This window comes from Sebastes umbrosus, chromosome 6 (assembly GCF_015220745.1).
Source record: "Sebastes umbrosus isolate fSebUmb1 chromosome 6, fSebUmb1.pri, whole genome shotgun sequence".
Lineage (NCBI taxonomy): Eukaryota > Metazoa > Chordata > Actinopteri > Perciformes > Sebastidae > Sebastes > Sebastes umbrosus.
The window spans coordinates 16,212,183-16,239,466 of NC_051274.1; the positions used below are offsets into that span (position 1 = coordinate 16,212,183).

A 27,284-nucleotide genomic window follows, 5' to 3' on the forward strand; every position below is an offset into this window, starting at 1 on the left:
TATATCTATGTATTTATTTGTTACATTTTGTTTTACAAAGTTAGGAAAGCAATGTTTAAGTCAAGTTTGATGTTTCCTTACACACAAAAGAATGATCCCAGTCACTTCCACACAGTGAGCCATACAGTTTACTAATTAAACACTGGTATCGGATCGGTACTCGGTATCGCCCAGATATCGCTATCGGGAATAAAAAAAGTCAGATCGGTGCATCCCTACTCACTTTGACACCCTTTGTCTTGTTGTTTAATTATGTCAAATATGGTGAAAGTTCTGCAGTCTCATAATATGCCATTGAATGATTATATTTATTTACATCGGAAGTACCACAGCTTATATGGATAAAGCTTCTGAGGTTGTTTGTATCAGTATCATTAACAAAAATTATTGTTCTTGATTTACATTGCTGTGTTGTGTTCTGCATACTTATTTGTATTTTGTGTTGACTTCACTGGCTAGAATACTTTATTGTTTTGAACTGATCACTGCATCAGTTTTTTCTAATGGGGAATTTTGCATATTGCTGCAAAAAAAACAAAAAAAACCCATGTTTATCCATGTTTTACACACCATATTCAGTTTTAATCATGGTGGATAGAGGTAAAGGTGTAAAAAGGTCTTTTTTTTAAAAATAAAAAGATCTGAATGGCATGGCTGGTTGCACTGTGACAGGCCTCAGTTTCCTCGTTTATTGATTGGTACTTTTATCTGCTTCCATCATCTGTCTGAGGTTTCCATCAAATTGTACAGCTTCAATATCATACTCACTGTGTCACCTCAGGTTTCACAGTTTACAGTTAAACAAGCAAAAATCCATTTCAGTTCACATTTCACTTCAATTTACTTTCAACTCAACAAAAGACAGAATACTTTTTTCTCTATATACTGTGTATATATATATATATATATATATATATACAGTATAACAAAAGCAATGATGGGTAATGTCATTATCAGGGCAGTCAATCAATTAAAATATTTAATCACAACTGATCACATGATTGTCCATGATTAAATGCAATTAATCACATATTTCTTATCTGTTCAAAATGTACCTTTAAAGGGATATTTGTCAAGTATTTAATACTCTTCTAAACATGGGAGTGGATAAATATGGTTGTGTTATGCAAATGTATGTATATATTTTTGATTGGAAATCAATTAATAACACAAAACAGTGACAAATATTAACCAGAAACCCTCACAGGTACTGCATTTAGCATAGAAATCATCTTTTTTTTTACTACTTTAGGAATTCCATGCAGTTCATTCTTCTCAGTATGAATCCACACATTATTTTTAATGAGTGGGTGGGATAATGAGACAAGGACATGCAATTTGAATTCAGCAATGATTGATGTGTGCATAACTAGCTGATTGTTATGTTTCTTTCCTGATTAATCATTGTCTGAGTGTGCTGCAAACCTAACGGAAGTCAGAGTTTGGCCATTGCCATATGAGCTTTATTTGAATCTTTCCATTATTTTAAAATTAGCTCCCACTGATCCCATCCTCAGGTGTATAGAGGAGGCATGTCTCTATCGTGTGTATACACAGTGGCCCCCAACAAACTCCAGGGTGTTTCTGAGGATTAACTACAGATTGAGCTTTGCTTTGCTGGAAGCTAACAGAAGTATGTCTCGTTGTGTTACAATGCCTACTGAGCTCATTTCCATCTAGTTCCACATTCTGCAGTAGTTTGTGTGTCTGGGATGTATGTGCATGTCTGAGTGCGAGGTTGAGTGTATATTTGTTGCATTTCCACCCCTGTCACTCATTCTCCCGTGGTAGAATAAGAAGTGCAAAAGCCTAGACCAACTCTACAGTATCATAGTGTCAGATCCCTCGACTCCATCACTGTGGAGGAAAGTGGAACAAGCTCGCGAGCCTCCACAGCAAACCGAATAATTAATTTTCTATCAAAGGAGATCACACCATGAAGGGTTAAGAGAGGAGAGCTCTGGAGGGAGCGTGCGTTAATGTCGTTTATGACTTTACAAATTATGCATTATGGGCAAGAGCAGAGTGGAGGCTCAAAACATAATTGCATTGATTTCTCACTGATGGCTACAAATAATGACATTTCTCTTGATCCAGGGGAAGAACAGGATGGATTGCGAGGCCCGAGGGCAAGCACGCAGGCTCTTACATGCGCTTAGACTCTAGCTCCTGATGCCTTTTAAAAACATTATATCACACGGGCGTACACACAACATTTGCCTACACATTCAGGTCATCCCATCTCGCCCAGATGCAGAAAAATACACGCTGGCATGCATGCAGAGCACAGACAGACAAATCTACACGGACACACACACACACACAGATCTTTATTGCTTCATCTCCTCCCTAGCTCTTAGTTTCCCCTAGGGGGGGTTCGGTTTTAGATGAAATGTCAGTTTTAATGGAAATGGGATTGGAATAACAAAAAGCACGTTTTTCTCGAATTGCATTCCAGTGAAGGTGTTTCTGCTAGATGGCACAACTCCGGCATTTACTAGTGGCTCGTATGGTGTGTAGCATTAAAGTCCGCCCCAGGCAAAGGACATTGCTTTTATAGCTGTCATTTCAGAGTGGAGAGCAACGCTGGACTGTTTTCCTGAGGTGCTCTAAATTATGTAGAACTGGGGGGAGAGGTTAAAGTGTTGCAGGAATGGAACACACACATACACTAAAGGGTTGGCTTTGGTAGACCAATCCACTTGTGCAGGCCATCCTGTTTTTTAAAACACCACATGGTGCCTGTGAGATGACACCATTGGTTGTCTAAAGCAGTGAGTTAAAATGCTGTAGTGGCTCCGTATCTTTTTCTCGCATTGACAGCGAAGAACACTTGGAAGTGAAAGATCAAAGAATAGAGAGGACGACACCGGACAGGTGTGTCAGTCTTCATAGATACTATTGAGCAGGCTCTCATCTCTCACCCGTCTGAAACGTGATAAGGGCGGCGAGCTTCTTCTGTACGCCAGTTATCTCCGCACACACATCTCCGCTTTCTCTCTTTGGACGACTGCTGTATCTCAGCATCTTCAGAAACACCCCTTCTCATTGAGAGAGAGGATATCTCAGGGGCCGACCTTATCGTTTCATCACTCATCATCACAGCTTCAAAGACCCAATCACATTTTGAAGACACGAGGGGGAAGGAGATGGTTGTTGCATGCTTTTGTGTATTTGCACCAGTGGGGCTTCGACTCATTCAATCTCAATCAGCCTCTCTCTGTGATACTGCATCCTAAAATGTATCATTTCTTTGGCTGTCAAGGTTAACGCGATAATAACATGTTAACGCAAAATTGTTTTAACGGCACTAATTTCTTTAACGCATTAATATAATCGATTTTTTGGAGGTTGTAGCGGGAAGAGTTTTAAAGCTAGAGTGAAGATACTTGTATCATATGAAACTAGAGTCCTAAGGAATCATTTGGCACCAGTCTTGTCATACTAGCTTGTCGGGAAGGAGGTTAAATAACGCTCCAAACTTGTGTTAAATTTTTCCAAGGAAAAACTGTCATGGCCATTTTCAAAGGGGTCCCTTGACCTCTGACCTCAAGATATGTGAATAAAAATGGGTTCTATGGGTACCAATGAGTCTCCCCTTTACAGACATGCCCACTTTATGATAATCACATGCAGTTTTGGTCAAGTCATAGTCAAGTCGGCACACTGACACACTGACAGCTGTAGTTGCCTGTTGGGCTTGAGTTTGCCATGTTATGATTTGAGCATATTTCTTATGCTAAATGCATTACCTGTGAGGGTTTCTGGACAATATTTGTCATTGTTTTGTGTCGTTAATTGATTTCCAGTAATAAATATATACATACATTTGCATAAATCAGCATATTTGCCCACTCCCATGTTGATAAGTATTAAATACTTGACAAGTCTCCCTTTTTGGTAGATTTTGAACAGATAAAAAATGTACGATTCATTTGTGATTAATTGTGATTAATCATGGACAATCATGCGATTAGATAGTTTAATCGTTTGATATCCCTAATAATTTATCTCATTAATCTCAGATTTTTGATTTCCTTCCATGCTTGACCTTTCTTTCAACGTCCCTGTTCCCCTTCTTCCCTTTTCTTTCCTCATTGTCATGACCCCAAAGGACCTATTGTGCGTTTCTCCAAAGTGGCTTATGTGTGTGTGTGTGACCGTGCAACACCAACTCGCCTTTCTGTTTGTGCTCCATTAACTCCCCTTTCTAGTCTTTAGCTTTGTTTGGATTGGTGTCATGCCCCTAATCCCCACACCACATGAAAATGGCCCACCGCTCCTCCCCAGTTCCCCTCTGCTCTGCTCTGCTCTTTTCTTCTGTTTCTTTTAGCCCCATTGTCCCAATCTATCAATCTGTTTCCTTTTTTTTTTGGCCACCTTTATTTTTATTTCAGAGCTCATTCCACACTGTAAAAGATGTTGTTTGATTTAGAATTGAGTCTTTTTTTCTTTGAAAAAATAGGAAAATTACAAAGATATTTGTTCATAGTTTCTTTGTCAATTAGGGCCGCAACTAATGATTATTTTCATTGTTGATTAGTCTGTCGATTATTTTCTCCATTATTTGATTAGTTGTTTGGTCTATAAAATGTATGAAAATGTCGGTCAGTGTTTCCCAAAGCTCAAGATGACGTCCTCAAATGTTTTGTTTTGTTCTCAACTCAAAAATATTCAGTTAACTGTCATAGAGGAGTAAAGAAACCAGAATATATTCACATTTAAAAGGCTGCAATCACAGGATTGTTTTTTTCTTAAAAAAATACTCAAACCGATTAATCGATTATCAAAATAGTAGGTGATTAATTTAATATCGTTGCAGCTCTAGTGTCAATACAACCATTTATTTTTTATAATTATATGTCATATTTTTCTAGATTTGCCTCGGTATGTTTACACTTGTTTTGTAGGAAACAATCAGTGAAACTGAATTATCACAGCCCATTTGCCAGGAATGTTTCGCTCCTCTTAATTGAAGTAGGATTTACGACAGATTTAAAAATGTATGTGAGACTAAATGAGCCGTTAAGGTGGACATTTTTTGCAGTGCATTCCCTCTCTCTCTCTCTCTCTTCCTCTGTTCGTCTTTCTGCTCCACTAACCACTTTCACTCACGGCCCTGCTCCCTGCTCTCATCTGACAGTATCTGCTGAGGAGGGTGAAAGTTGGAGACGGGGACAGAGACCCTTCAATCCCTCTGTCTGTCCACTCTGCCCTCCTTATTCTGTTTTTTTCTCCCTTCTTTTTTTTGTCTCCACAGTTTGATATTATAGCACGGCTACCATTAGACATACAGTAGGTACAAACATGTCATACATCAAAATTATTGACAGGTAGTCAGTAGGCATGGGGAAAAAAAATCCATCCCCCTATTTTTTTTTACCATCTTGAAATAGATTTTTTAATGCCAGAATCGATTTATTTGCTTCATTTGAGTCTATGTTGAGGTAGAAGGAATTTACCACTTTTATTGTTGTAGTCTGAGTAACGTGACGCCATTTCTGTTCCGTATCCGTCACCGAAACAAACAGCAATGTTTCACACATTGCCAGGAAGAGCTAGACATCATGGCTAAAGCTGCATGCTAACTTTGTCATGGACAGGAAACGTTATCGTATCGTAACGTGTGGTCAAGCCAGCCGTCACTCGCATCTTCGTGGTCAAAATACAAATATGGAAATAACATTGATTGGATTATATTCACCAGAAGTATAAAACATGACTTGTCCCTTATTAATTAGAAAGAAAATACCACTAATTTGTGAGGGAAATGTCTTTATTCTTTGATTTTCAGGTTGCTGGAAAAAATTCAATAACTAATTCCTGACAATTACTGATATATTTCCCTTCAGGACATCTCAGACTACATACTTGCTGAAAATCAAACATTCTTACTGTATTAATTTAGATATTTTCCAAAGTAAAAGTCCCTAGAAGTGTATGATTTATATTTTTTTCCCATGGTCTAGTGTTAAAAAAGTTAACAAAAATTTCAATAAATCGTAATATCGAATCCCAATACTTAAAAATCGCAATACATATCAAATCGGCACCCAAGTTTCGTGATAGTATCGAATCGGGAGATAGGTGAATCGTCCCAGCCCTAGTAGTCAGCATTGTTAAGATGTAACATCCCTTACTCCTGTCTGACAACCTGGAGGTAAGGTACTTGGTGTGTTTACCTCTCTCTGCAGTGTATCCCCCCCTCTTTCTCCATCTCCGTCTCTTTCTTCACTTCTCTGCCTCTGTGTCTGTCTCTGCCTTTTTAACCAGATGTCTTTCTCTCTCACGACTTTCTTTCTTCATCCTTGTTGCTGAGAATACGCAGGAATCCCCCAGTTAGCGTTAGACGTCAGGTCGTCCCAGTGCTCTGTGTGCAGTACCAGGACAGACACAGCCCAAGGTGACTGTATGTAGAACACTCCTCAGGAGATGGGGAACACCTGCTCGGACAGAAAGACACACTCGCGCGCCCGCGCACGCACGTATGCATAAATGCATCAACACAAAATATCTTCCTGTCGTTTCCCCATCAAAAGACATAGCGAATCGTCATTGAAGGCAAAGTCTTTGGGTTCCTTTTAGTTTTTTATTCAGGCGTTTATACAAAAAGACAGGTCAGACATGATTAACCCCGTCCTTTCTTCTGTTGACCATATTTTGAGCTCTGATCTTTATCTTCATATACCTTGATAAGGTCAATATGGGCTATGATAACCAGTTTATGCAATATTGATTTGCTATTGAGCCTGATTGTTGCCAGACGGCGCCCAGCAGGTGGCCTTGAGGCATAATCAATTTATCAGCAACTTTAATCGACAAGGACCTTTGCAATAAAGACAGACAGTGTGTCCTCAGGTAATCCAATAGAGCCAGCCTCTGACACACGCTGACTTTCTCTGAGTGTGTGCGTGTGTACTAGCTGAGTCTGTCTGTTTTCCATTTTTTAAGTCTCCACGAGAAACAGTGAGTTAAACACACACACACACTTGCTTCATGCAAACGCCAGCATTGATGGTATTCAAGCAAGGACACCAATAATCCTTCTCTCTACTATCTCTATTTTTTCCCACTTTTCTGTCCTCTCTCTCTCCACCTCCACATTCACCCTCCATATCTTGTTGTGTAGGTGAAGATGAGTTATAGTGGTCACAGCGATGCCGCTGATAGATGAAGGTGAACTCAGCTCTGGCCTACAACAGGAGACTTTAGAGGACACAGAGGCTGCCATCCATCCTCATAGCCACCTACATACCTCTAAACCTTCACTGGAGAAATTTCTACAGCACAGTGTAGTTTTATGAAGTGCCTTTGTACTCAACCAGTACACTGGAGCATCCTGGAGCACCTTGAAATACATTGAGAATGTTTTGCAGTTGATATTTTCTTAAAAAATGTAAGTAATGTAATCTTTAAAGGTACAGTGTGTAGGAATTGGTGGCATCTGGTGGTTTGGTTGCAGATTGCAACCACCTGATTACCCCTCCGCTCACTCCTCCCTTTCCAAGACTTCGGTAACGTGAGCTGTAGGGTGCAAAACCGTGCAACACCTCGCTCAGAGGCCGTCCTTCCAATAATAACACTGCTTTAGGAGTAACGGAAGTCACATGGCGGCTGGCGGTATCACGGTTTTGCACTCTGCGGCTCACTTTGCCGCAGTTTCACAAGTGTGATGGAGAACTACGGTGGCCTTCAGGTAACATAAAAACACGAAAGTCTCTCTCTCTAGAGCCAGTGATTGGTTTGAACGTTCTTGGCTACTGTAGAAACATTGCGGAGTATTATTGCGTACTCCCTGAAGAGACCTGCTCTCTATGCAAGCCCCCAGGAAGTGCACCGGGCTTTGATGCAAATTTTTGTAATGGCGGTACTACAACTTCTGTGTTCGTCACGTGAAGCCATTGGGCCCAAAAAATACTTTTTCCCATAGATCTACATTGGGAAAGAGACGTCTGTAACTCAGCAGATTATTTTTTATGAGGTGAATCAACTTCCCAGTAAGAACACTTGAATAGCCGTTATTTAAATCATTAGGTCCTAAAAGTTGTAAAATGCACTAATAGCCGAATCAAGTTATTTTCCTTCCTCTGTTCATCTGAATGAGACCCAGATTGAGGGCTAGACTGAGGGCTGGGAGGCGGAGTTAAAAAAAAAACGCTGGATGATCCACCCAATAGATGCGGAGGATCCGGGTACTTTATCACTTGGCAGTCGAGCCATTTTGACTTCATGCGGCACTGAACAACTCTCATAGAAATGAATGGGAGCCTTCCTACAACGCTGTATCCAGTTCTCTTTATACATCCAATGTCCTTATGTAGATATGAAGGGCTAATTCTAAGCTAGATTCTTAGTTTCAGGTGATGATACACTAATGAAAACATAGTGATGAATATTATATTCAATTTCTGCTATTAGATACCCTGAGATGTTACACACTGTTCCTTTAAGTAGTATATAACCTTTGTGGTACATTTTTGAATTCATCTATAATTTGGTGTGTCAGACTGTCAAGGCAATGCATCGCTGTATTTCCCCTAAATGTGATTTAGAAACCACAGGTTTACTCTGCAGTGCACGCTATCTTAGGTATCACTCCCGTGCTCTGTGCATTGAAAAATATTCCTGCGTTTGCTATACACAACATGCTTTTACATTTCGCCTCTAAACGAGAGAGATTCCAGTCTATAGTCCCCCATTCAACTCCAGTCACCGGTTGCTCTAATCAACCCCCGCGACTCTTAACTCAACATATCCCAGCTTCAGTGTTTGGGCAGTTCATCTCGTCACGGTTTAAAGGACAGCCCTTCTGCCGGTATTATCAGTATCCTACTTCAGTGCCACACCTGCTCCTTTATCAGCCCCGTGATAGCAGGGACGGTGAGCAGCAGCGCCGCCGGGAGAGCCCAGAGTCCCACTTCCTTATCCTGCGCGCCCAGGTGTGGCCCTCTCCCACATCCGCTATCGGCAGGAAATTACACGCACCTTAAGCCCATTATCACTTCAAAAGGAACAGGCACAGGGAAGCGGAGTGGAGTCTACCCATTAGTGCCCTGCAGCATGCAGTTGCGCTATACCTGTTCCCACTGTCAAGAAATAATTAATAATGGCAAATTCATTAGGCTGGCAACAAATAGCATATAGGTCATGCAGGGGTCTGCTAGTGTAGGTGAAGAAAGGTGCCGCATATAAATGTCAATACGTCTTATAGCATTGAGGTGTAAATCTATTCCAGCAGAACAGGTGTATGAGAAAAAATCCTTTTTGGGATTTATTGCTTCCCTTGCAAAAGCTACGGATTAGAATTATTTATTGCTGTGCGTGTTGCATTTTTTTTTTTGACTCATGAGTAGACTCCATTTTCCTGTCATCTGCAGTTTTGATGGCACACCAGAAAGCCCGATGATTATACTCCTGCCTGTAACTAGATATTTTACCACTGGCTGACACGCACTGCAGTTCAGTATGCAAGATGCGTATCCATCAGTGCTAGAAGTGTTTACATGCAAATGAATAGATGTGTGGAAATGAGTAAACGGGTACAGGGGAAGAGGGAGTTTGAGGCTCAGGAGGAGAAAGTTATCACCGCTGTCAGCAGAGTTGATCTGCGTGTCATCATGGCTGCTACGTTAGTTTAGAATCCATCACTGCAGAGGAAATGTTCTGTCGCAGTCACTATGGAAACAGAAGCAGGAGGTACAGACAGTGCTGCCCCAAAGTAGACAGAGTGGCGGTGAGCACACGCATATAAAATTGAAATTTCTCCCAAGTTAAGAAAAGAAATAGAAAAAGAGATGGAAAGATATGCTTGGTTGGACAAGCAATGCGATGCTTGACTGAAATGATTAAATTGTAACTGGCTGCTGAAGTGTGTGTGTGCGCGCGCATATGTTTCTGTGTTCTATGTGTGTGTGTTTATATTCTGCGTGTCAGTGCCGAGGAGATGAAAGCGTCCTTGGGTGTCATAAAACATTAAGGTCTTGTACTTATCTGGCTCTCATCTCTCTCTGTGTCCCAGCTAAACTGACTTGCCCCCGGGAGCGCCCGATAATGCAACACACATGCTCAACCCGCTAAATATTTTCGGTGGGAAACTTGGCCCGGTGTCGGCATTAAGATCCACTCTGACAAAGGTGACACACTTGGCTTGTCACCATTAAGCAGTAAAAATTGAATTATAAACCTCATACGTGAAGGGAGGATATCAGGAGCAGATCAAACATATGGCTCTGGTTTCTGGTTAATAGCTGCAACAACAAACCCCCGGCTTCTATCTTCTTACAAGCCTCAACTCCACATCAATCACTGATCCAAGTTTGGATTTCATGTTTCTTGTTCTGAGAACTTTCCAGTACGCTGTGTAAAGGAAAAATCACATTTCCTGTAGCTACGTAAACAGAGCGGTCAGTCTTCTCCATCAGCTCCTCCCTCCTCCTGGATTGTTTAATGCCTATAAAGGCAGAGAGATGGTAATGGGATCACTGGTCTTGGCACCTTCTGCTCTCAGCTGACAGACTGTACTGTGCTGTGCCATAATTGCAATATTTTTTTCTGGTTGGTGAAGTTGGCTCTCACAAGATTAACTTACCAGTGTTTAGATATTACAAAAATATTTAATATAACTATAACTGTTTGTTGAGTTTTGTTTGGGTTTGTGGAAATTTAAACCTATTTCCCATCAGATTGTACAATGAGAAAAGAAACCAGTTTAGATGTCCTTCAAACAAGGCCATGGTTTTGTTTTGTGTTGGGAATAGCTGCTGGTTCTTGTCTGCCACCACACTTTAAATATCTCTCATGCCCCTTGAGGATTTCAATGTGGGATCTGATGTCATGTCTAACAAATGGTATCAAGTTTTGGTTCAAATACTGTATATGGTCAAGCATCAAATCAGAGGCTATAATCAAGAAACCAAATTCTTGGGTGAAAGGATGTGGTCATTTTATACAACCCTGTCTCCTACAAAATTACGTTCCCACGCAACTAAACTGCATTCTCAATTAGGTTTCGAGGGAAGTCAAGTCAAAGTTTATTATAGCCCAATATCACAAAGAATGCCTCAAAGGGCTGCATATATAATAAAAAACGCTATGTGCAACATTAGCAAAACACACAACAAATGTAAGTGATATAAACTTCATGCAAAAGCATTACAAACAGAAAAGTTAGACACACATTCTATACTATGAAAACAATAGCAACATGAGCAAATATACAAAAACGAACAGAGTTTTAAGTACATAACAGTAATTAGCATTTTAGGCGGACTAAGTGAGCTTGAAGGCTGGTGCACAAAGATGTTTTGAGTTTACTTTTGAATGATTGGACTGAGGTAGCCTCTTGAATTGGGGTAGGAAGACGATTACAGAGAAGGGGGCCTTGGTAAGAGAAGGCCCTACCACCTACTGATGTTTTATACATTTTTGGAATAATCAGGAGACCGGCATTTTGTGATTGTAAAAACCCTAGCAGGTATATGAGGAGTGACTAGGGTTGATAAGTAAGTTGGTGCAAGTCTGTGTAATATTTTATGAATTAAAAGTAGGATCTTGAAGTCTGATCTCGCATGTACAGGGAGCCAATGTGATGAAATACAGGGAACTGTGACCTACCCGCCCGTAGTAGACTTTCTCGCTCGATATACTCGTTATTATTCTATTTAACGTTCATTAATTGCCCGCTCGATAGACTACGTCACTTAATCTACGTGTCGATCATTGTACTATGTCACTCTTTGCAGCCTTCCCCAACTATTCGTGATACATTAAAAACAAATGAAATCCGCGACAAAATACGTTTCCCAAACCTAGTTAAAAATGCAGTTTAGTTTTATGGGAACATAGTTTTTAGGAGACAGGGCTGCTTTATATGATAATATAGGTACAAAGCAGAGAGGACAGACAACAAGTCTGGTTACAGAGAAGTGTGAGGAGACATACTGTCAACATGCGTTTACTTCTTTCAGTATGGATGTAGAGCTTCTAGCACAAGGACGAGACCACGTGTTGATTTTGTATTTGTTTTGCAAGGATACACAAACAAGTCAAACACTGTATTTCCCTGCTTTACTGACACAGGCACAAAGGCAAAACCTTGCATCTTGACACAACCACACTGAATGCTGACCTTTTTTTACATAACAAGGCATCTTTCAGCACAATACATAACAGAAGAACATAAAGAGATGTGCTCTCCTTGGATTCTGATGCTTTTCATTTGCAGTTGTTAAGTTGTTCTGCACTGACAGCTGCAAATGTGTTCAGTACTCATTGTGTGAATCCACAGGCACTGGGTATTATTAAGCTCTATATCAATACTCACCATTGTACAAATAAATAATTAATGTACCTCTTATTGATTGGCTGTAAGATGGTGGACCTGTTGAACCCCGCATCATATACATCCTCTTTCTTTAGGTGTTACGCATTCGTACAAGCCAAGCCGTATCAGTTATGGCTGTTTCCATTTGCAGTCACATTCATGCAGCACTCTAGCACCGAGTGTTAGTCCTCGTTCGTTTAATGGGACTGCCTCTCGTTTCCTCAATAAAGAGAGGCATCAGCATCTTTCAGCTGGTCTGCAGGGCTCATTTAAAGGGCCTAGGGCACACAATGCCTTATTTCTCCACAGGCTGTGCTTCCTGCTGATAATTATGCTACAGGCTTTGCACAACAATCCAACATGTTCTGCTCAACAGCGAGCCGCCTGTGGATTCACTCCAGCTGTAATCCGTGATTCTTGTGTCTTCAGGGGATTATACGGTGGTGTTTCGCTATCTGACTGCGGGAGTTGCTGGTGTCAAGGACGAGAGTAGATGAGATTAGCCACATCTACATCAGCATTATCCCCGATAGCCGAAATAGTCCATTGCACAGTTCCTTGAAAAAACTGGATCGACATTAGACGAAAGCGCAGTGTCTCTTTCACCATATCAGCTGGGTGTAATGTTTATAGTAGAGAGACAGGTAAATGGATTGAAGTAATATAGTATGCTGATGTCCCAGTGTGTTTATCTGGCAGTAGATACAGTCTATCGGGGGGGCTGATGAGATAATCTTGATCTGTTATCTCATGCAAATTTTCTGTGTAATTTATTGTTCCTGGCACACACTGTTTTGCACACCAAGGTGTCTTGGCAGAGAATCTCGATCATTGGGTGAATGTTTCTCGCTTTCTTTTCCAAACAGAATTTGAGCTTATGTTTATTGCCTTCACTTCACTGAAGGTTTATGGTTGGAGCCAAATACTGTACTGTATGTTGCAATGGGCTGTCCTTCTTACAAAATTCTGTCTTGAGTCTAGTATTTTACTTTGTGGCATCTTGACAGTAGTGCTTGAGACGAATAATCTGCCGGTGCTCCTAATGGCATCTGCAAGATTTCACAGACCGGACAACCAATCAGAGCCGAGCAGGAGCCTGTCGTCTCTGAGCAGCTGTCAATCACTCGCAAACTCCGATCAAATGGTCAAACTAGGCAACGCTGATCAAATATGAATCAATATTCTGTTACTGTAATGCTTATTTCTCGCCTCAAATGTTTTCAGAAACACCTTGTAGTGTACTGTTTAGCTGTAAAATGAGAAGGTTTGAGACCCGGCAGCCACGTTGAGATAAGTTGAAGAAATACCAAGCACTGCCCATCGGCCGGAGCACAGCCAATAGGAACGCTCTCTCTGAAATGACCTGTGATTGGCCAAAGTCTCCCGTCACAGGCTCGATTTTTTTAAAGCCTGAAAACACTTACACTTTCTCTGAGTTCTCTGTTTACTGTTGCCACAGATGGGTTTATATTGTAGTTAATGGAAAGTACGGTGCGTTCCATACAGGTGCTAAAGGGCGCCGTATGCGCTCGGTATCCAACGCTGACGGCCGTGACAAAGCATTGACATTTGACGCCCTGGGAATGAGAATGGGCTGTGTTAATAGTTAGATCTACAGTATAGCAGCTTGGTCTCGTAAAGTCGTTTGAGACCGGCTCTTTACTCCCCACGTAGATTTGTACCCAGGCAGTCACAGTTTTTCCCCAGAATGTCCCCAGACCCCTGCCCAGGGCCTTCGGTGGCAGATCTTTAATAAAGAGTGAGCCTCCTGGAGTGTTAGTTATGTTTGAGGGAGGAGAGATTGGAGGTTTGAGGGGGTTGTAACAAACAGTCGTCTCTCTCCTTGCTCTCTGTGGGAGCTAAGCAGTGTGATGGATTAGGCATGAGGAGTGTCCGCTGGTTTAATGGCAGGTCCAAGGCAGCCTGAGGAGATGGTTTTAATCATATTTGCCTCCTCATTACCCTCCCGTCTGCTGCCGTAGTGCTGCGCTGGGATACCAATGGCAGCCAACTGCACCTCCCCGCCCACATACAAGAACAACACACCTTCAAATATTATAATAGCTCCTTGTGAAGCGCCATTTCAGATAAGTAGAAAGTAGAAACGCTGTGTAAATGGTGCTGAATTATGTTTTAATAACTTTTAATAACTACACACGTGAGATCTCCGATGTGAAAATTGTACATTGTGAAACAGCCATGGCTCTTTATATTAACACCGATTTAAAAGAACATAAGGTGTTGAGTCACCAAGATGTCGTGAAAGAAAGTCATTACTTCTTACATTGCTTAAGGAACAATAGTTTTGTGATTCAGAATTAACGTTGGTGGCTTTTCCATAATAAGCAGAGGAGTGACCTTGACAACAGTGTATTGGGGATAGACAGCTGGTTCTTATCTCTGAGGAGACCTGCTGGAAGTCTGCTGCGCGACAGTGATGCCTATCATTCATTTAGCCATGACCTCATCCTCCTTCACAAACATCTCAACAAATGCGCTCTCACAGCAACTAAATCTTGGAGGAGAAAAAGGTTCTTCAGAATCTGCGCCTTTGTGAAAGTCTCATATTACAGAAAAGAGATGTCACTGTAAGAAAATATCTGTCTGTCTAATTATGTGTGTCTGTCTTCCTGTTATTCTTTCTCTTTCAGCCTTCAGCCTTCAGCTGGCTCATTTTTTATTTTTGGTCTTGGTCTCAAACAGCCCTAAATTGATTGTTGCGGCTCAAGACATGGATGATGTTTTGTTGTTGTGCTTCTGTGTTCAGGTTTGGGAGTGCGGGGAGTTAGGTTAAAGGTGCAATGTGTAAGATATGGCCTGAATTTTAGTTTAACACATAAACAAAAATTGACGTGGTGTCAAAGACATCTATGTAATGTGTTGCAGAGATATCTACTGAAATGAGCATGCTAACCAGCCAGCCCCGGCCAGTCCTGTCTTGTAATGCCACTCGAGAGGGGATTGTGAGTCACTGTAGCGCCCGGTCTGCCCTCATGAGAGTACGAAGAAGTAGAGATGCCCTGAGGGCTTGTCAATGAATGTACAAAATCTGTGTACGTGTTGTTAGTCTGGTTATTGGATGAAATCCAAAGTGGCAGAAATGAGAAAACAACTGCTATTTTCGTTTCGTCCTCCCCTAAATTCGAAACTACTTCGCTTGGTGGGGAGTTGGCGGCAGCTCCAGGAAACGGAGCTTCAGTTAGCAGTTAGCTGTAGCAACTCAAAATTCAGCCAACGGAAATCCCAGCACAGAGAGTCACAGTGGGCTGCCGCTGGGTCTAACCGGTAACGGCAACAGCAGAGAGTTTTCTGATCCGGTGGGGAGTCTGGTCAGTCCCCTGGGATCAGACCTTTGGCGCTGGGGTTTGTCCTTGACTGAATTTGAGTTGCTAGAGTCGCAAACTGAAGGTCTGTCTCCTGGAGCTGCAGCACACGCTCCTCCTGGCGTAGTAGTCTCCTGGTGGCGAGGAAGACGAAAAGAAAATATAAGTTGTTTTCTTGTTTCTGCCACTCTGGATGTAATACAATGAACAAAAAGACGGCTGATGAACTATATGCCAACGCCAAACGTGAAAATTAGAAGACAGCAGAGTTATTTTGACCGGCTCTCAGAGCGTATTCTTGCCCTGCTGTTATGTTAGTATTTGGCTTTTTTTTTTTTTATAACTGCTGATTGTAAATTTAGATTGTATAGACCCAGTAGTGGAGGTGAAATGCTGCCCCCTATTTGGTTGGAGCATGTGGCCAGGCATCACACATGGCATCTTTATGCAGCACCCAAGTAAAATAAATAATTCAATATTGAGGAAATTGGAGGATCTATCGTAGACGCTTTCTCTTCTGTCACATCTCTGTTGTCGATTTGGACTCACTCCTAAAGTTTCTTCAGCCTCTCTATTATTTTGTCTCTGTATTTTTAGGGAGTGCAACATCCTCTCAGGTCCCTCTGTCATTTTTTCTCTATTTTTTTTTTACTGAAACTTCTCCCTGCTTGTTGCCGTGAGCAGTGTGAGAGGGCTAATTGCATTTCCAGCAACCTTGTTAATGACAATGTTGTAATGGCTTTCAGCTATTATTGAATTGACTTTCAACATTGCCATTTTAGTTTACACAACTGCCATTTGCTTAAAAGCTTTGCCTCCGTACTTCTGGACAAGCTGGCATGGTTTTAAACGTGCATGTGATAACAGGGTTAATGCTGTGAATAAAATGAGTTTCCAGAAGACTCCATGGGGGCAGACTTTTCAAGTGTGTTTTGGCTTTGGTGCAGTGCACATTATTTTATGAAGTGTGCAGGTGTGACTGTTGTTTGCCAATAAATGTACTTGGGGGGGATGAAAACCTAAACGAAAGTACCAAAGGTCCATTAGAGGGGGTTTGTATTCATTTATTCGAAGCTCATGTTCGATTTACTTTATTTCTGAAGTGCAGTGACTTTTCCTGAATATAACTCAACTATGAACTGCAACAATTTTTTTTTTTTTTTTAATCTTTTGTAGGTAGTTTTTTAAAAGTACTTCAACATGCACATTGCACACTCTCATACCAAAACACAGACGGACATTCGATACACCTCTTTGGCTGAGTGTCTCTTTGTGCCGGTGTGTACCAGTTCAATGCAGTAAACCATGTAAAGGAGCGGGCAGCAAACTGAAGCAATAACTACTTTTATCACTCCGTGACTCTTTCTGAAAGATGCAGTTCATGTTCTCACCTCTCTCCTACGCTGTTCCTCATCCTGCTTCCTTCGCTTATTGATAGAAGAAAAGAACTCTTACTGTCGATACTTGCACAGTTCATATACAGTACATCTTTATTTGTTTCTTTTACCCCGTGGCCGGTGAGCTTCAGAAAAGATATGTTTCACTTTGAAATGTGCATAAAAGAGAGAAATATAAAGAAATGTTCAAAGATACCAATGCAGTCTTTTTTCTTTATATGGAAATGAGCATGTTAAAGGTGCGATCAATGACATTGATAGCATTCAGCCACTAGATGTTAGATTGTGCAGGCCCTTTCTATTGTGTTAACTTCACAACAAGTGGTTGCCAGTTTGTTGCACAACCTGCATATGTAATGGTTGATGAGGATGATGTATTTTATGGTGGTAGAGTAACAGCACGGTGCGCACACCCCCTCCCTCACTGCCGTAGTTTCAGCTGGGAGATCAGCTGTTCTAGTGGTGGAGCATCGTAAAACACACTTCAGTCAAACTTGACAGAAATTAAATAAAACTCACCAAAACCGTCTCGGTTAGTCTTTCCAACAATCACCAACTCTGGTTCACTCACTTTTAAATCCCCTGCACATCTTCGTTATGCATTATATAATGTCAAACTATAATGTCAGGGAACTGAAGCTGTTCTTTCAAACGTTTTGATAACATTCCCCCCTGTGGAGCAATAAATCATTTTTATTCATTCATTTACACGCAAATTAAATGTAACTTTCCTAAAATAATAATAATCTGTTATTTTTTTTCAGATGACATTAATTATATAACCAATAATGTTTTGAGAAGAAATATGTTAACTTTTTCCAATGATGGTTGTTTCTTATAGTTTATTAAGACGGGAGTCCTAGTATGTTAATTAGTTTGGTAGGATGAGGATTAAACTTTATCAAACCACTATTTTTAATTGACTTGACTGGGATGTAATGTTTCTAAATGTCTTTTGAATTTGTTGGATCTCATACTGTCAGCTGCCAGAGTTTTCAGATATAAAATACACACTGGTCTCTCCGCATCTCCCACCGCCTTCATTATTATTTATATCAGAATCAGAATCAGAATCAGAATCAGAATGGTGTTTATTGCCAGGTGTAAGAGGTATACACTAGGAATTTTCTTTGGTTTTGTTGCTGCAAGTCAAAACAGTATAATAACAAAAGAATAGATAAAACGTTAGAATAAAAATGTACAATTTACAAAAATAAGCTACAAACAAAAATAAACATGATATAAACAGAATATTTATATAAATGTAATTCATGGTGCTGTTAGATTGCTGCTTGACCGACCCGTTACAGGTGCGTGTGAGAGAGAAAACAGTTTTTAATTGCTGTGAAACTGTTTTTTTTTAAAGGCTGAACGACGAAAAAATATGGACTGAAGCAGAATATTTCTTTAGATAAAAACATGTGAAGACTTTTGGAAATAACACAATCTTTTTTTCAATACATTTTTGACTTTTGCACTGAGGACTGAGACAGTTACAGAGACGGATGTGCTGTGTTGCTTGCTCTGCGTGTGTTTGAGAGAGAGGAGGGAACAGAAGGTGGAAGGTAGGTTAATGTTTCTGTGTGTCATGCCCCCACACTTTGAGAACCACTGCATTTAGTTAAGCTTGAAAGGACTATGGCTGTTCACAGTTCTTGTTGGTTTTGTTTAAATATGCCGAATTGTAATGTTATGGGTTATTGTTGTTTGGACGATATATGTGCTAATGGCAGTTTTCACTTGTTGCCACGGTAAATATTCCCATATTCTGCAGCCTGATGGAGACGCCAGTGTCATTGCGGCCAGGCACGGCAGAGGCAGCCTCCTTATTGGCACTTGGGATTGGTTCCGGAGTGAAGCCGGGCGCTTACAGCCAAACTCAGCTAATTATCGTTTTTTTTAACTGGCAACATGATTGCTGACGACCCAGATATACCATGTGATACCAACATTGTTATACTATTGGCTCAGGAGCCTTGTTAGAAGTGGGAACCAAACGCCAGATAGCTTCCACAGATATAAACAAAACATTCATTTTGGACCCGTCAACATTTTTTTTTAAATGTTTAATTAACAATCATAATAATTTCTTTTTGGAAAAGCCATACTTTTATTTAGCGCCTTTCTAAAGGCTCTGTGGATGTATATGCCTACATACAAATGTTATCAATAAGACCCTTAAATGTTAGTTTATTAGTGTGCATTTTGGTTATATATCACATATCCATGTGTATGTGCATTTTTGTTCGGAAAAATAGTTGTGTGTTTTTGTGAGGGTTTTCTTTTTCTTATTGTGTTTGTGTGTGTGTGATTGACAGTGGTGCCTGTTGGGTGTGACAGAGTGTGCTGATCCCTCCTCTGGCCCTGCATCACCACATTTCTCCTCTATCCCACTTCACTCCCTTCATCTCCAAGTCTATTTATCTTACTCGTCATTCCACTGGGCAAATATGTCTTGGTTGTCTTAACTTCCTGTCTTTTTTGTTGTCCTCAAAGTGTTTTATCGCTATTAGCCACCCCGCCATCTCAGTCTAATCCTTCTCCCTCATTCCTTCATCATGGGACTACCAACAGTTCTCCCTTCAGAGGGACAGCAGAGAGAGAGAGAGAGCTGATAGTCCTCAAAGAACAGCTGTGATAGCATAGTTGTTCCCTCTACAACCTTGAAAACTGTTTTTTTTACCTGGGTGGATGGATGGAGAGAATAAGAGAGAGAAAGATTCGATGGTCAGAGCCAAAAAAGAAAACACCGGGAGCAGGAGGTCCACTAGCTTTCCAAGATATGTTCTTGTTGAGCTGTTGTCTGCTTGGCTCTTTCTTTCCAACTGTCTAACCCAATTTTTCCACACGCTGGGCGATTTAAGGCTTCATTCATAAGATGATGGGCCTCAGGTGTGTCCAGGTCTAAAGCCAGATTTCTTCTTCTGCATCAGGATGTTGCAGAGGAGCTACAGTCAGATCTGTGCATCTCCAAACAGAATACAAATATGCTACAAAGTATGCTTTTTTCACATTTGAAACATTCTTATTTTCACTCATATATCCAGCAAAATGCTCGTTCTATAGATCCCAGCTGTCATAAAAGAGAGCAGCTTTGCAACAGCCGGCTGGCTGAGGTGGACAACACACAGTAGAGTACAGCAAAGAAAGGTTCTTAGGATTGTCTCTAATTACATGCCAAGAGTCTCCCTTTCAGTAGCCAGACACATCTGTATTTTGTAATCTAGCTAGCAAAGCCATTTACAATTCAAACCTCCCCTTTGTTGCTCCATATCACAAAGTGAATGAAAGACTGTAACTACACATTTCTTTAGTAGGGGTGTCAGAATTCTCCAAATACACGATTGACTTTCGATTTTAAACATTCCATTGTTGATTATGGAGACTTGATTACGAAAGATAAACAGATCATTGGCTTTATGCCGCGTCAACTGTCATTTTCACTTTCACATTCTTCTTTAAAAAGAGAACTGAACTCCATTTTTATTTAGAAAGTGTTTCAAAAATTAAACTACGACAGTCTACAATATAAAAAGCTGCATCTTTTCATTATCAGTATCTGTGTGACCCACCTCAGTACATAATCATTACAAAAACAAAACAGAAATCTTTCCGCAGTGCATTACAAGTGTGCTGTAATCTACAAAAATATGGTTTTGTTGTCATTTACGGTCTCTTCTTCCTCTGTCTTGTGTGCTGAGAGACGGCACTCGGTAGTCCCGCTAACTTGTTGCTCTCGCTGCCAATATTAGCTGTTCTGATTCAACAACGTTGAGTTGAAAAAACCTTGCATGTAGGCTGAAATTCAACCGTGGTGTTGTTCTGTCAGGAGATGCAGTGACGTAACGGTAAACCAAGTAAGAGTAGAAAAGCTATGTTGAGTAAGGAAAAGTAACTAACTTACTAAATAAAGTCCGCTGGCCGCTAGGCTAAGTCATGCAGTGTAAAATGCCATAGGCATGCAGGAAGTGCCCTAAGTATTGTAGCGACAGCGAGCGACAGGGACGGCACACATTTCCCATCATGCCTGCCTAGTCCTGAGCACTTGACTGATTAGTTTAAGTTTGCTGTTTCATGTTCCAAAATGCAAATGTTACTTTTGTTAGTGTATAATGTAATGTGTCTGTTCAGAACATGGTGGCTTATGTTGGTTGATTTTTATTCTGGGTAATAGTTTTAACCTGAGTGAAGTGGCTGTTACATTTCTTGAGTACAGCTGTGTTTTCCTTCACACACATGCGATTGGGCGGGGCGGAGGCTAATTTCGATCGATTTCCGATTTAGGTTCAAAATTGTGACAATAAATACACAACATTGCCTTCAATGTTGCAGTGGGGATATGACAACGATGAATGAATTCCTACAACAGACGCCACTATGGCCGAACTACTGGGAAACCTTGAAGACACAATCTGGCTTTAAGAGAGCCAATAGGCTGCAGCACTCAGAGTGGATCGTATCTTCCTTCAGTCTCCTCATCCTCCTCAAGCCCGGGGAGCTGTCTTCAGCTCTGGATTAGACATTCAGGTAGCAGACACTGTCGCTCTTTTGCTGGCCCTGAGGCTGTTGTGTGGCTGTTTTTTTTTTTTCATGTTCTGCTACAGCGCGTCCACAAGTGGTTTATAGAAACTCTGTCACAATGCTAGCTGGAAGTATTAACTGCGCTTTGTATGTGTCACGTTTTGACAGACAACGGATTTTGGAAATGTCTCACTGGACTTCACACTGACAGACATTCTGTTGTTATCTACTATTTTTGGACTTGAAGGAAGCACGTCTAGACGTTTCCTTTTCGCTCTGCCTCTCATTGACTCTGCGTATAACAAAAAAACCCATCAAAAACACCAATGTTGCAGCATTGTGGGGGCAATGCTCTTACCCACGGGCTGAGAATTTATTACTGGTGGTCATTTCTATGAGGGAATGGGTGATGTTGGAACTTTATATACAATTCAACACATTTGATTTCTCTAGTCTGTAGGATTTCACATGAACCCACCTTGATTTTGTAACAATAAAGGTACTTTTTACTTATTTTTATTATTTTTTAATAATAAAATACAAACCTTCACAAGTGACATCTTGAGTTTAAATTCTCAGTTTGAATTCACCTGTCTTTGGTAATGCACAGTGCAAAACTTAAAAGTTAACTTGACCTGACTAGTCTGATAGACTTTTCCACTTCACTGAATTGCTTGTGAATTGCAGCCAATGGCTCGTGAATTACATGCAGCTCCAGAAAGCATAACTCAGTCTTATCACACACATGTAGGTGTGTGGTAGTGTGGCGTACACAGTTCCACAAGGTTGGCTTCACCCGCTGCATTCTCCAACATCCCGGAAAACCGAAGTAGACATAAATAAATATATAAATAAGTTGTTGTCTTTAAAGTGGAAAGACCTTGAGAGTAAGGACAAGCTACTTTTTAGCACACTGGAAATCATTTTTACATAAGGCAGTGGATTGGATTGAAATAAGTTTTCTTTCATTTACATTTCATTCGAGTTATTCAATTATTATCTGTGATTGTTGGAGCCTACCTAAAGGGCAGGTCCATTATTTATTTATTTTTTATGAGTTTTTTATATGATTCTGTAGCTTCACAGTGGTGTTGCTTATGTATTCAAATCTGAACATTCAAATTTTGGTCAAAATATATATGTTATAGTGTCAAAATGCTATTTCCCCATGCTATGTCCCACGTGACCTGACGTAGGTTTCTGCATGATCACGCTGCTACATGAGCAATATATATATATATTTTAAAAGCAGACAGGAGTACCAACACGGAAGCTAAGCAATGTACCGCCGTATGGACGCCATGATAGTTTGAATCCAAAAGTCACACAACAACACAAACAAACTACCTGATCAATGCAGCAGTAGACCAGCAACTCTGATGTTTTGTGATGTAAAATTACTGTTTTTTGTGAATGGAGTCTGGTCTGGTAGCTTTGAAGACAGCAATATAATGGCCTCAGTTCCCCGTTAGAGAGGGCTGTCTGATGGCAAGCTAAAGTGGGGAAAATATTCTAAGTATAGTGTACACTATATTAATTTTTTTTTTAGATGGCTAAAATATGTTTTTTCCCTGTCCACAGCCACTTTACCTCGCCTTCAGACAGCCCTTTCTGACGGGGAACTGAAACCATTATATTCCACTCTTCAAAACCACCAGACTCCATTCACAAAAACAATAATTTTACCTCACAAGCATATACATACAACTCCACTTCAAACAATTCAAACTAAACCTTTCATTTATTTCCAAACTTAGCACAGCTAACATTGAATCAGCTAGTGCTAGCATTCACATTATTCATAACCTTATTGATTTGCTTACTTTGATACGTCACTGCATTTTGCTAATGACTGAGTGAGCGTTTCCATTTTATAAAAAAAACGGAAAAGAGCGCAGATGGTCCCGTCTTTTAATATATTTTCCATATTGACAGCAGCCATAGGACATGTTTCTGTACTCTATGTGGTTAGCATTATATAAAGGACAAAGTTAAGTTGCTACAGAGAGAAAGAGATTGGCAGAAGCTAAATGCTATGTAGTGGCACCTACGTGTTATAAGTCTAATCTAATTCATGAAATAACAAAACTCTGTATGCCCATTTGAGATTTGCAAATTCAGTGTGTCCTAATGCCTAAGATAAAGGGCTGTTTTAACGGATGATTGCAGCATTTACGGTAATGTCAAATTGTCCCCGTCCATTTTACTTCAGTGCATTTGCTGTTTTTTATTATGCATCCATAATGGCTGTTCCTGGAAGTGTTTACATGTGTTCATAGTGCCTGTTATTCTGACAGTCAAACTAAAAGCATTGACCTTTACACCTCACTAGCATGTAGTTTATTTAGCCTTTTGTCATATGTTAACAATAACAAGAATAAGCCACTATTTATGCTTAACATTAGCGTTATATTTAATCCCAAAGTGTTTCCACACAAAGGATAAGCTCATGATTTGCTGCAGCTATACGCCGAGTGCTCTAACTGGATGAATAGGTTGCAGATGCACAGTCTAGCCCGAGGCCTATGTAATTCTCTGTCTCATGCTCAAACCTCGTCTTTATTATTGAGGTTATAGAGAAGTGCACCGAGGGTGAAAATAAGCACATTTGTTATGAATATTTGTTTGTGTGTATATGAAATTGTAAGCAATAAAACATATTTAAAAAAGGCGCCATTCCACCAAAACATTATTCCTAAAGCTATTTTGTGGTGAATGCTTCAGACAGAGATTATTGCTTTGGGTATTATTTTGTGGAATAATTTATTGTAACACGAGCTCCGAAAATGTAGATTACAAGATACTGAAATGATGTGCTACTGCGGTTTAACCCTCAGTTGTCTTTTGGTTTGAGACCGACTCCATACATCCGTCTCTTCTTTCATCCCTCTTCTCCAGCATACTCGTAAATGTACGTCTAACTAACTTAAGAGCATCTATTGCTGTAGTAGCATCCGGTTTGCCTTTCATCTATATACAATGACTTAAAGCATAATGTTTTTGTTGGAAAAAAAAAATCCTGATTAAAAAAGCAAGGTTATAAAAAGAAGAAGGCTACATCCTTTCAACATGTAGTTGTTGCTGCTTTGATGTTGAAGCTTTCTGTCAGAATGTTTGTGTGTGTAAAAGCTTTTGTACGAGTTTGTCTTTGTGTGTGTGTGTTTGTGCTGATTATGAAACTAATATTTTATTTCCTTCAGGATATTTAGCAGTGTTTTAAGAAAGTGGCACCTGCAAAATGTGTGCTTTTAAGTAGAGTGGACAGTCTTTATTACTGTTTTTCACTCAAACAATGTCTTTGATTGAGTCGATTCAAGCGTGTTGGCGTGAGGGTTTTATACCAACATCACATACTGTATAATGGGCACTTTTAACTATTGTCGTTTTCAATACTGTAATCAGACTTCCCTACTTCCCCTTCCGTCTGCCCCCTCTTTCATTTTCCTCACGTTGAAACCACGTATCCATTATTTTTTTGCTCTTAAGAATCCGGCACGTATGCCAGATGCCTGCCAAGACTGCGCCACATTTAGAGAGAAAACAATGGGAAGAGGTGATGAAGAGAAAGGCGCCAAATAAAGATAGGTCAAGGGTAGGGTAAGGAGAGAAAGAAGATAAAAATGGGGGGACAGGAAAGTTAAAAAAAGAGAGAAATCTCTTGTGGACAGCTGTGGGGGAGGTTAAAAAGGGAGAGTAGATGGGGAGGAGGACGGAGGGTGCCACTACTTCTCATCCACTGTCTGATATGTGGGTGGCAGTGATGACTGATGGAGAACCACTCAAACTGAAGGTCATATCCGAAGCCCTGCCATTTAGACTGCCACTGTCGCAGAGGAAAGGATAAATAAAGCTCAGATTGTCGTGTTTATTCACCCCGCTCTCTCTCTCTCTCTGTGGCTTCGTCGATGGAGGAGGGAGAGACAGACGGATGAGGCGGGAGGAGGAAAACGGAAGATAGGAATGTCAATAGATGATTCAGAGTTGTCTAAGTAGGATTTATCTTATCGTGCTTTTTTTTTTTTTTTTTTCAAAAGACATTCACATGCACTGACATCCTCAGATTAATATTCAATTTTAACAACAAAGACTTGATCCTTCTTGTTATTCCGTCTCCCATCGTATAATACAACACAATTGATGTTTCAAATCGCAGATTTTTTAAATGTATTCCTGTTTGTATTTCCTCCAGACATTCCTACAATAGGGATGGAAATGAAAGGATAGATTTTATTCAAATCCAGCTAAGTAGGATTTTGGTTATCAGTGTGATTATTTTTTTATTTTTTTTACAAAAGAGAACAGACAGCGGTAGCAATTACATAACCATTTGTCATCGAATCATGTACAGCCCAAATAGGGTGAAACAAATTCCTGGAGGAAAAATAAACTACAGACAGACAGCATGTTTCTGAGTTTGGTTTGCCCAGATTGTCACAAGGCTTAAGGACAGCAGTCCATCACCGCTCCAACGTCCCTGCAGTCTGGCGGGGACACAGAGTTATTCGTCTGGCGCTGGAACCAGAGCTGGAGCCGGACGTTCAGATGGGGCTGTTATCCCCCCAGGCAGGGCAGGATTCTCACGGCCAGATGACCTCGCTGCCCAGACTCTAATATCTGATCAAGAACCATCTGCTGAGGCTGCCAGAGCCCACACGCCCCCCCCATACCTCTCCAAGGGGAGCCCGATGGGAAATCAAGCTATATTAGCGGGCAGTTAGAACGATTCTGATCACCGTTTGAAAAGCAATGCAGCACAACAAAATCATCACAGAGATGACACTTTTGGTGCTATATTGATTTAGGACGAGGCCTGGTTCTGCTTAGCCATTCCTGCTCCCTCCCTCTGTGTCCCCCCTTTCTCACTTAGCCTCCATTGCGATCACATGATCTCCAACTCCTGTTGTTGTTTTTGGCATCATTGGGGCAAAAAATTCATAATAACCTTTCAGCATATTGTCATTAAAGTGGTCTGAGAGATAACTAGACTTTCTGCACCTCCTCATGGCTCTGTTTTCATGCTTTGAAAAATCTAACCCGTGACCGGAGACTTTGGCCAATCACAGCTCATTTCAGAGAGAGAGCGTTCCTATTGGCTGTTCATTCAACGGAGGCAGCTGTCAATCACTCGCTAACTCTGATCAAACGATCAAACTAGACAGCGCTGATCAAATATGAATCAATATTCTGTTACTGTAATGCCTATTTCTCTCCTCAAATATTTTCAGAAACATCTTGTAGTGTACTGTTTAGCTGTAAAATGAGAAAGTTTGCTCCAGCTGGTGGGCGGTGCTTGGTATTTTCCGTTCTATTATTATGATCTGGCAAAGTGTTTATGTTCTAGTGACAAAATGTGAGTGGACATGTATGAGAATAAGCGTTTAAAAACACCACAGGAAGTATATTGAAAGTGGCAAAAGTGCAGCTTACATTAAATTTTAATGGCCTGTGCGAACGGTTTCTGCTCCTACTGTGTGTCGTGCAGCACCATGCATTCGCCAGGCCTTGATAACGGTTGGTTAATGGGTAATGTGCCACACAAGAGTGATGCCGCACTTTCTGTTTTCATTTTGTTGCTGTAGTGCAGTAATTAATCCAGCTGAACCCTTTGTGCTCACAAAATAAATGCTTTCCATTTTCATTAATAGACAACTCATTAGTACATAATGAGCAAGAAGGCAGCGCTCCCCGCTCTCCCTGTGCAGGATACGTAGCAGATGAGCA

At 40.7% G+C, this 27,284-nt stretch overlaps 1 protein-coding gene and 1 long non-coding RNA gene across 2 annotated transcripts in view; both read left to right on the top strand.

Annotated features, from left to right (window-relative positions):
* LOC119489326 (cadherin-4-like) overlaps positions 1 to 27,284 on the top strand; it is a 276,141-nt gene that overhangs the window by 94,982 nt on the left and 153,875 nt on the right. The window lies entirely within an intron of this gene.
* LOC119489339 lies at positions 7,972 to 25,508 on the top strand. Its single transcript, XR_005207152.1, has 3 exons — positions 7,972 to 8,142; positions 15,112 to 15,127; positions 25,497 to 25,508. It is a non-coding gene; the product is annotated as an uncharacterized LOC119489339 (long non-coding RNA).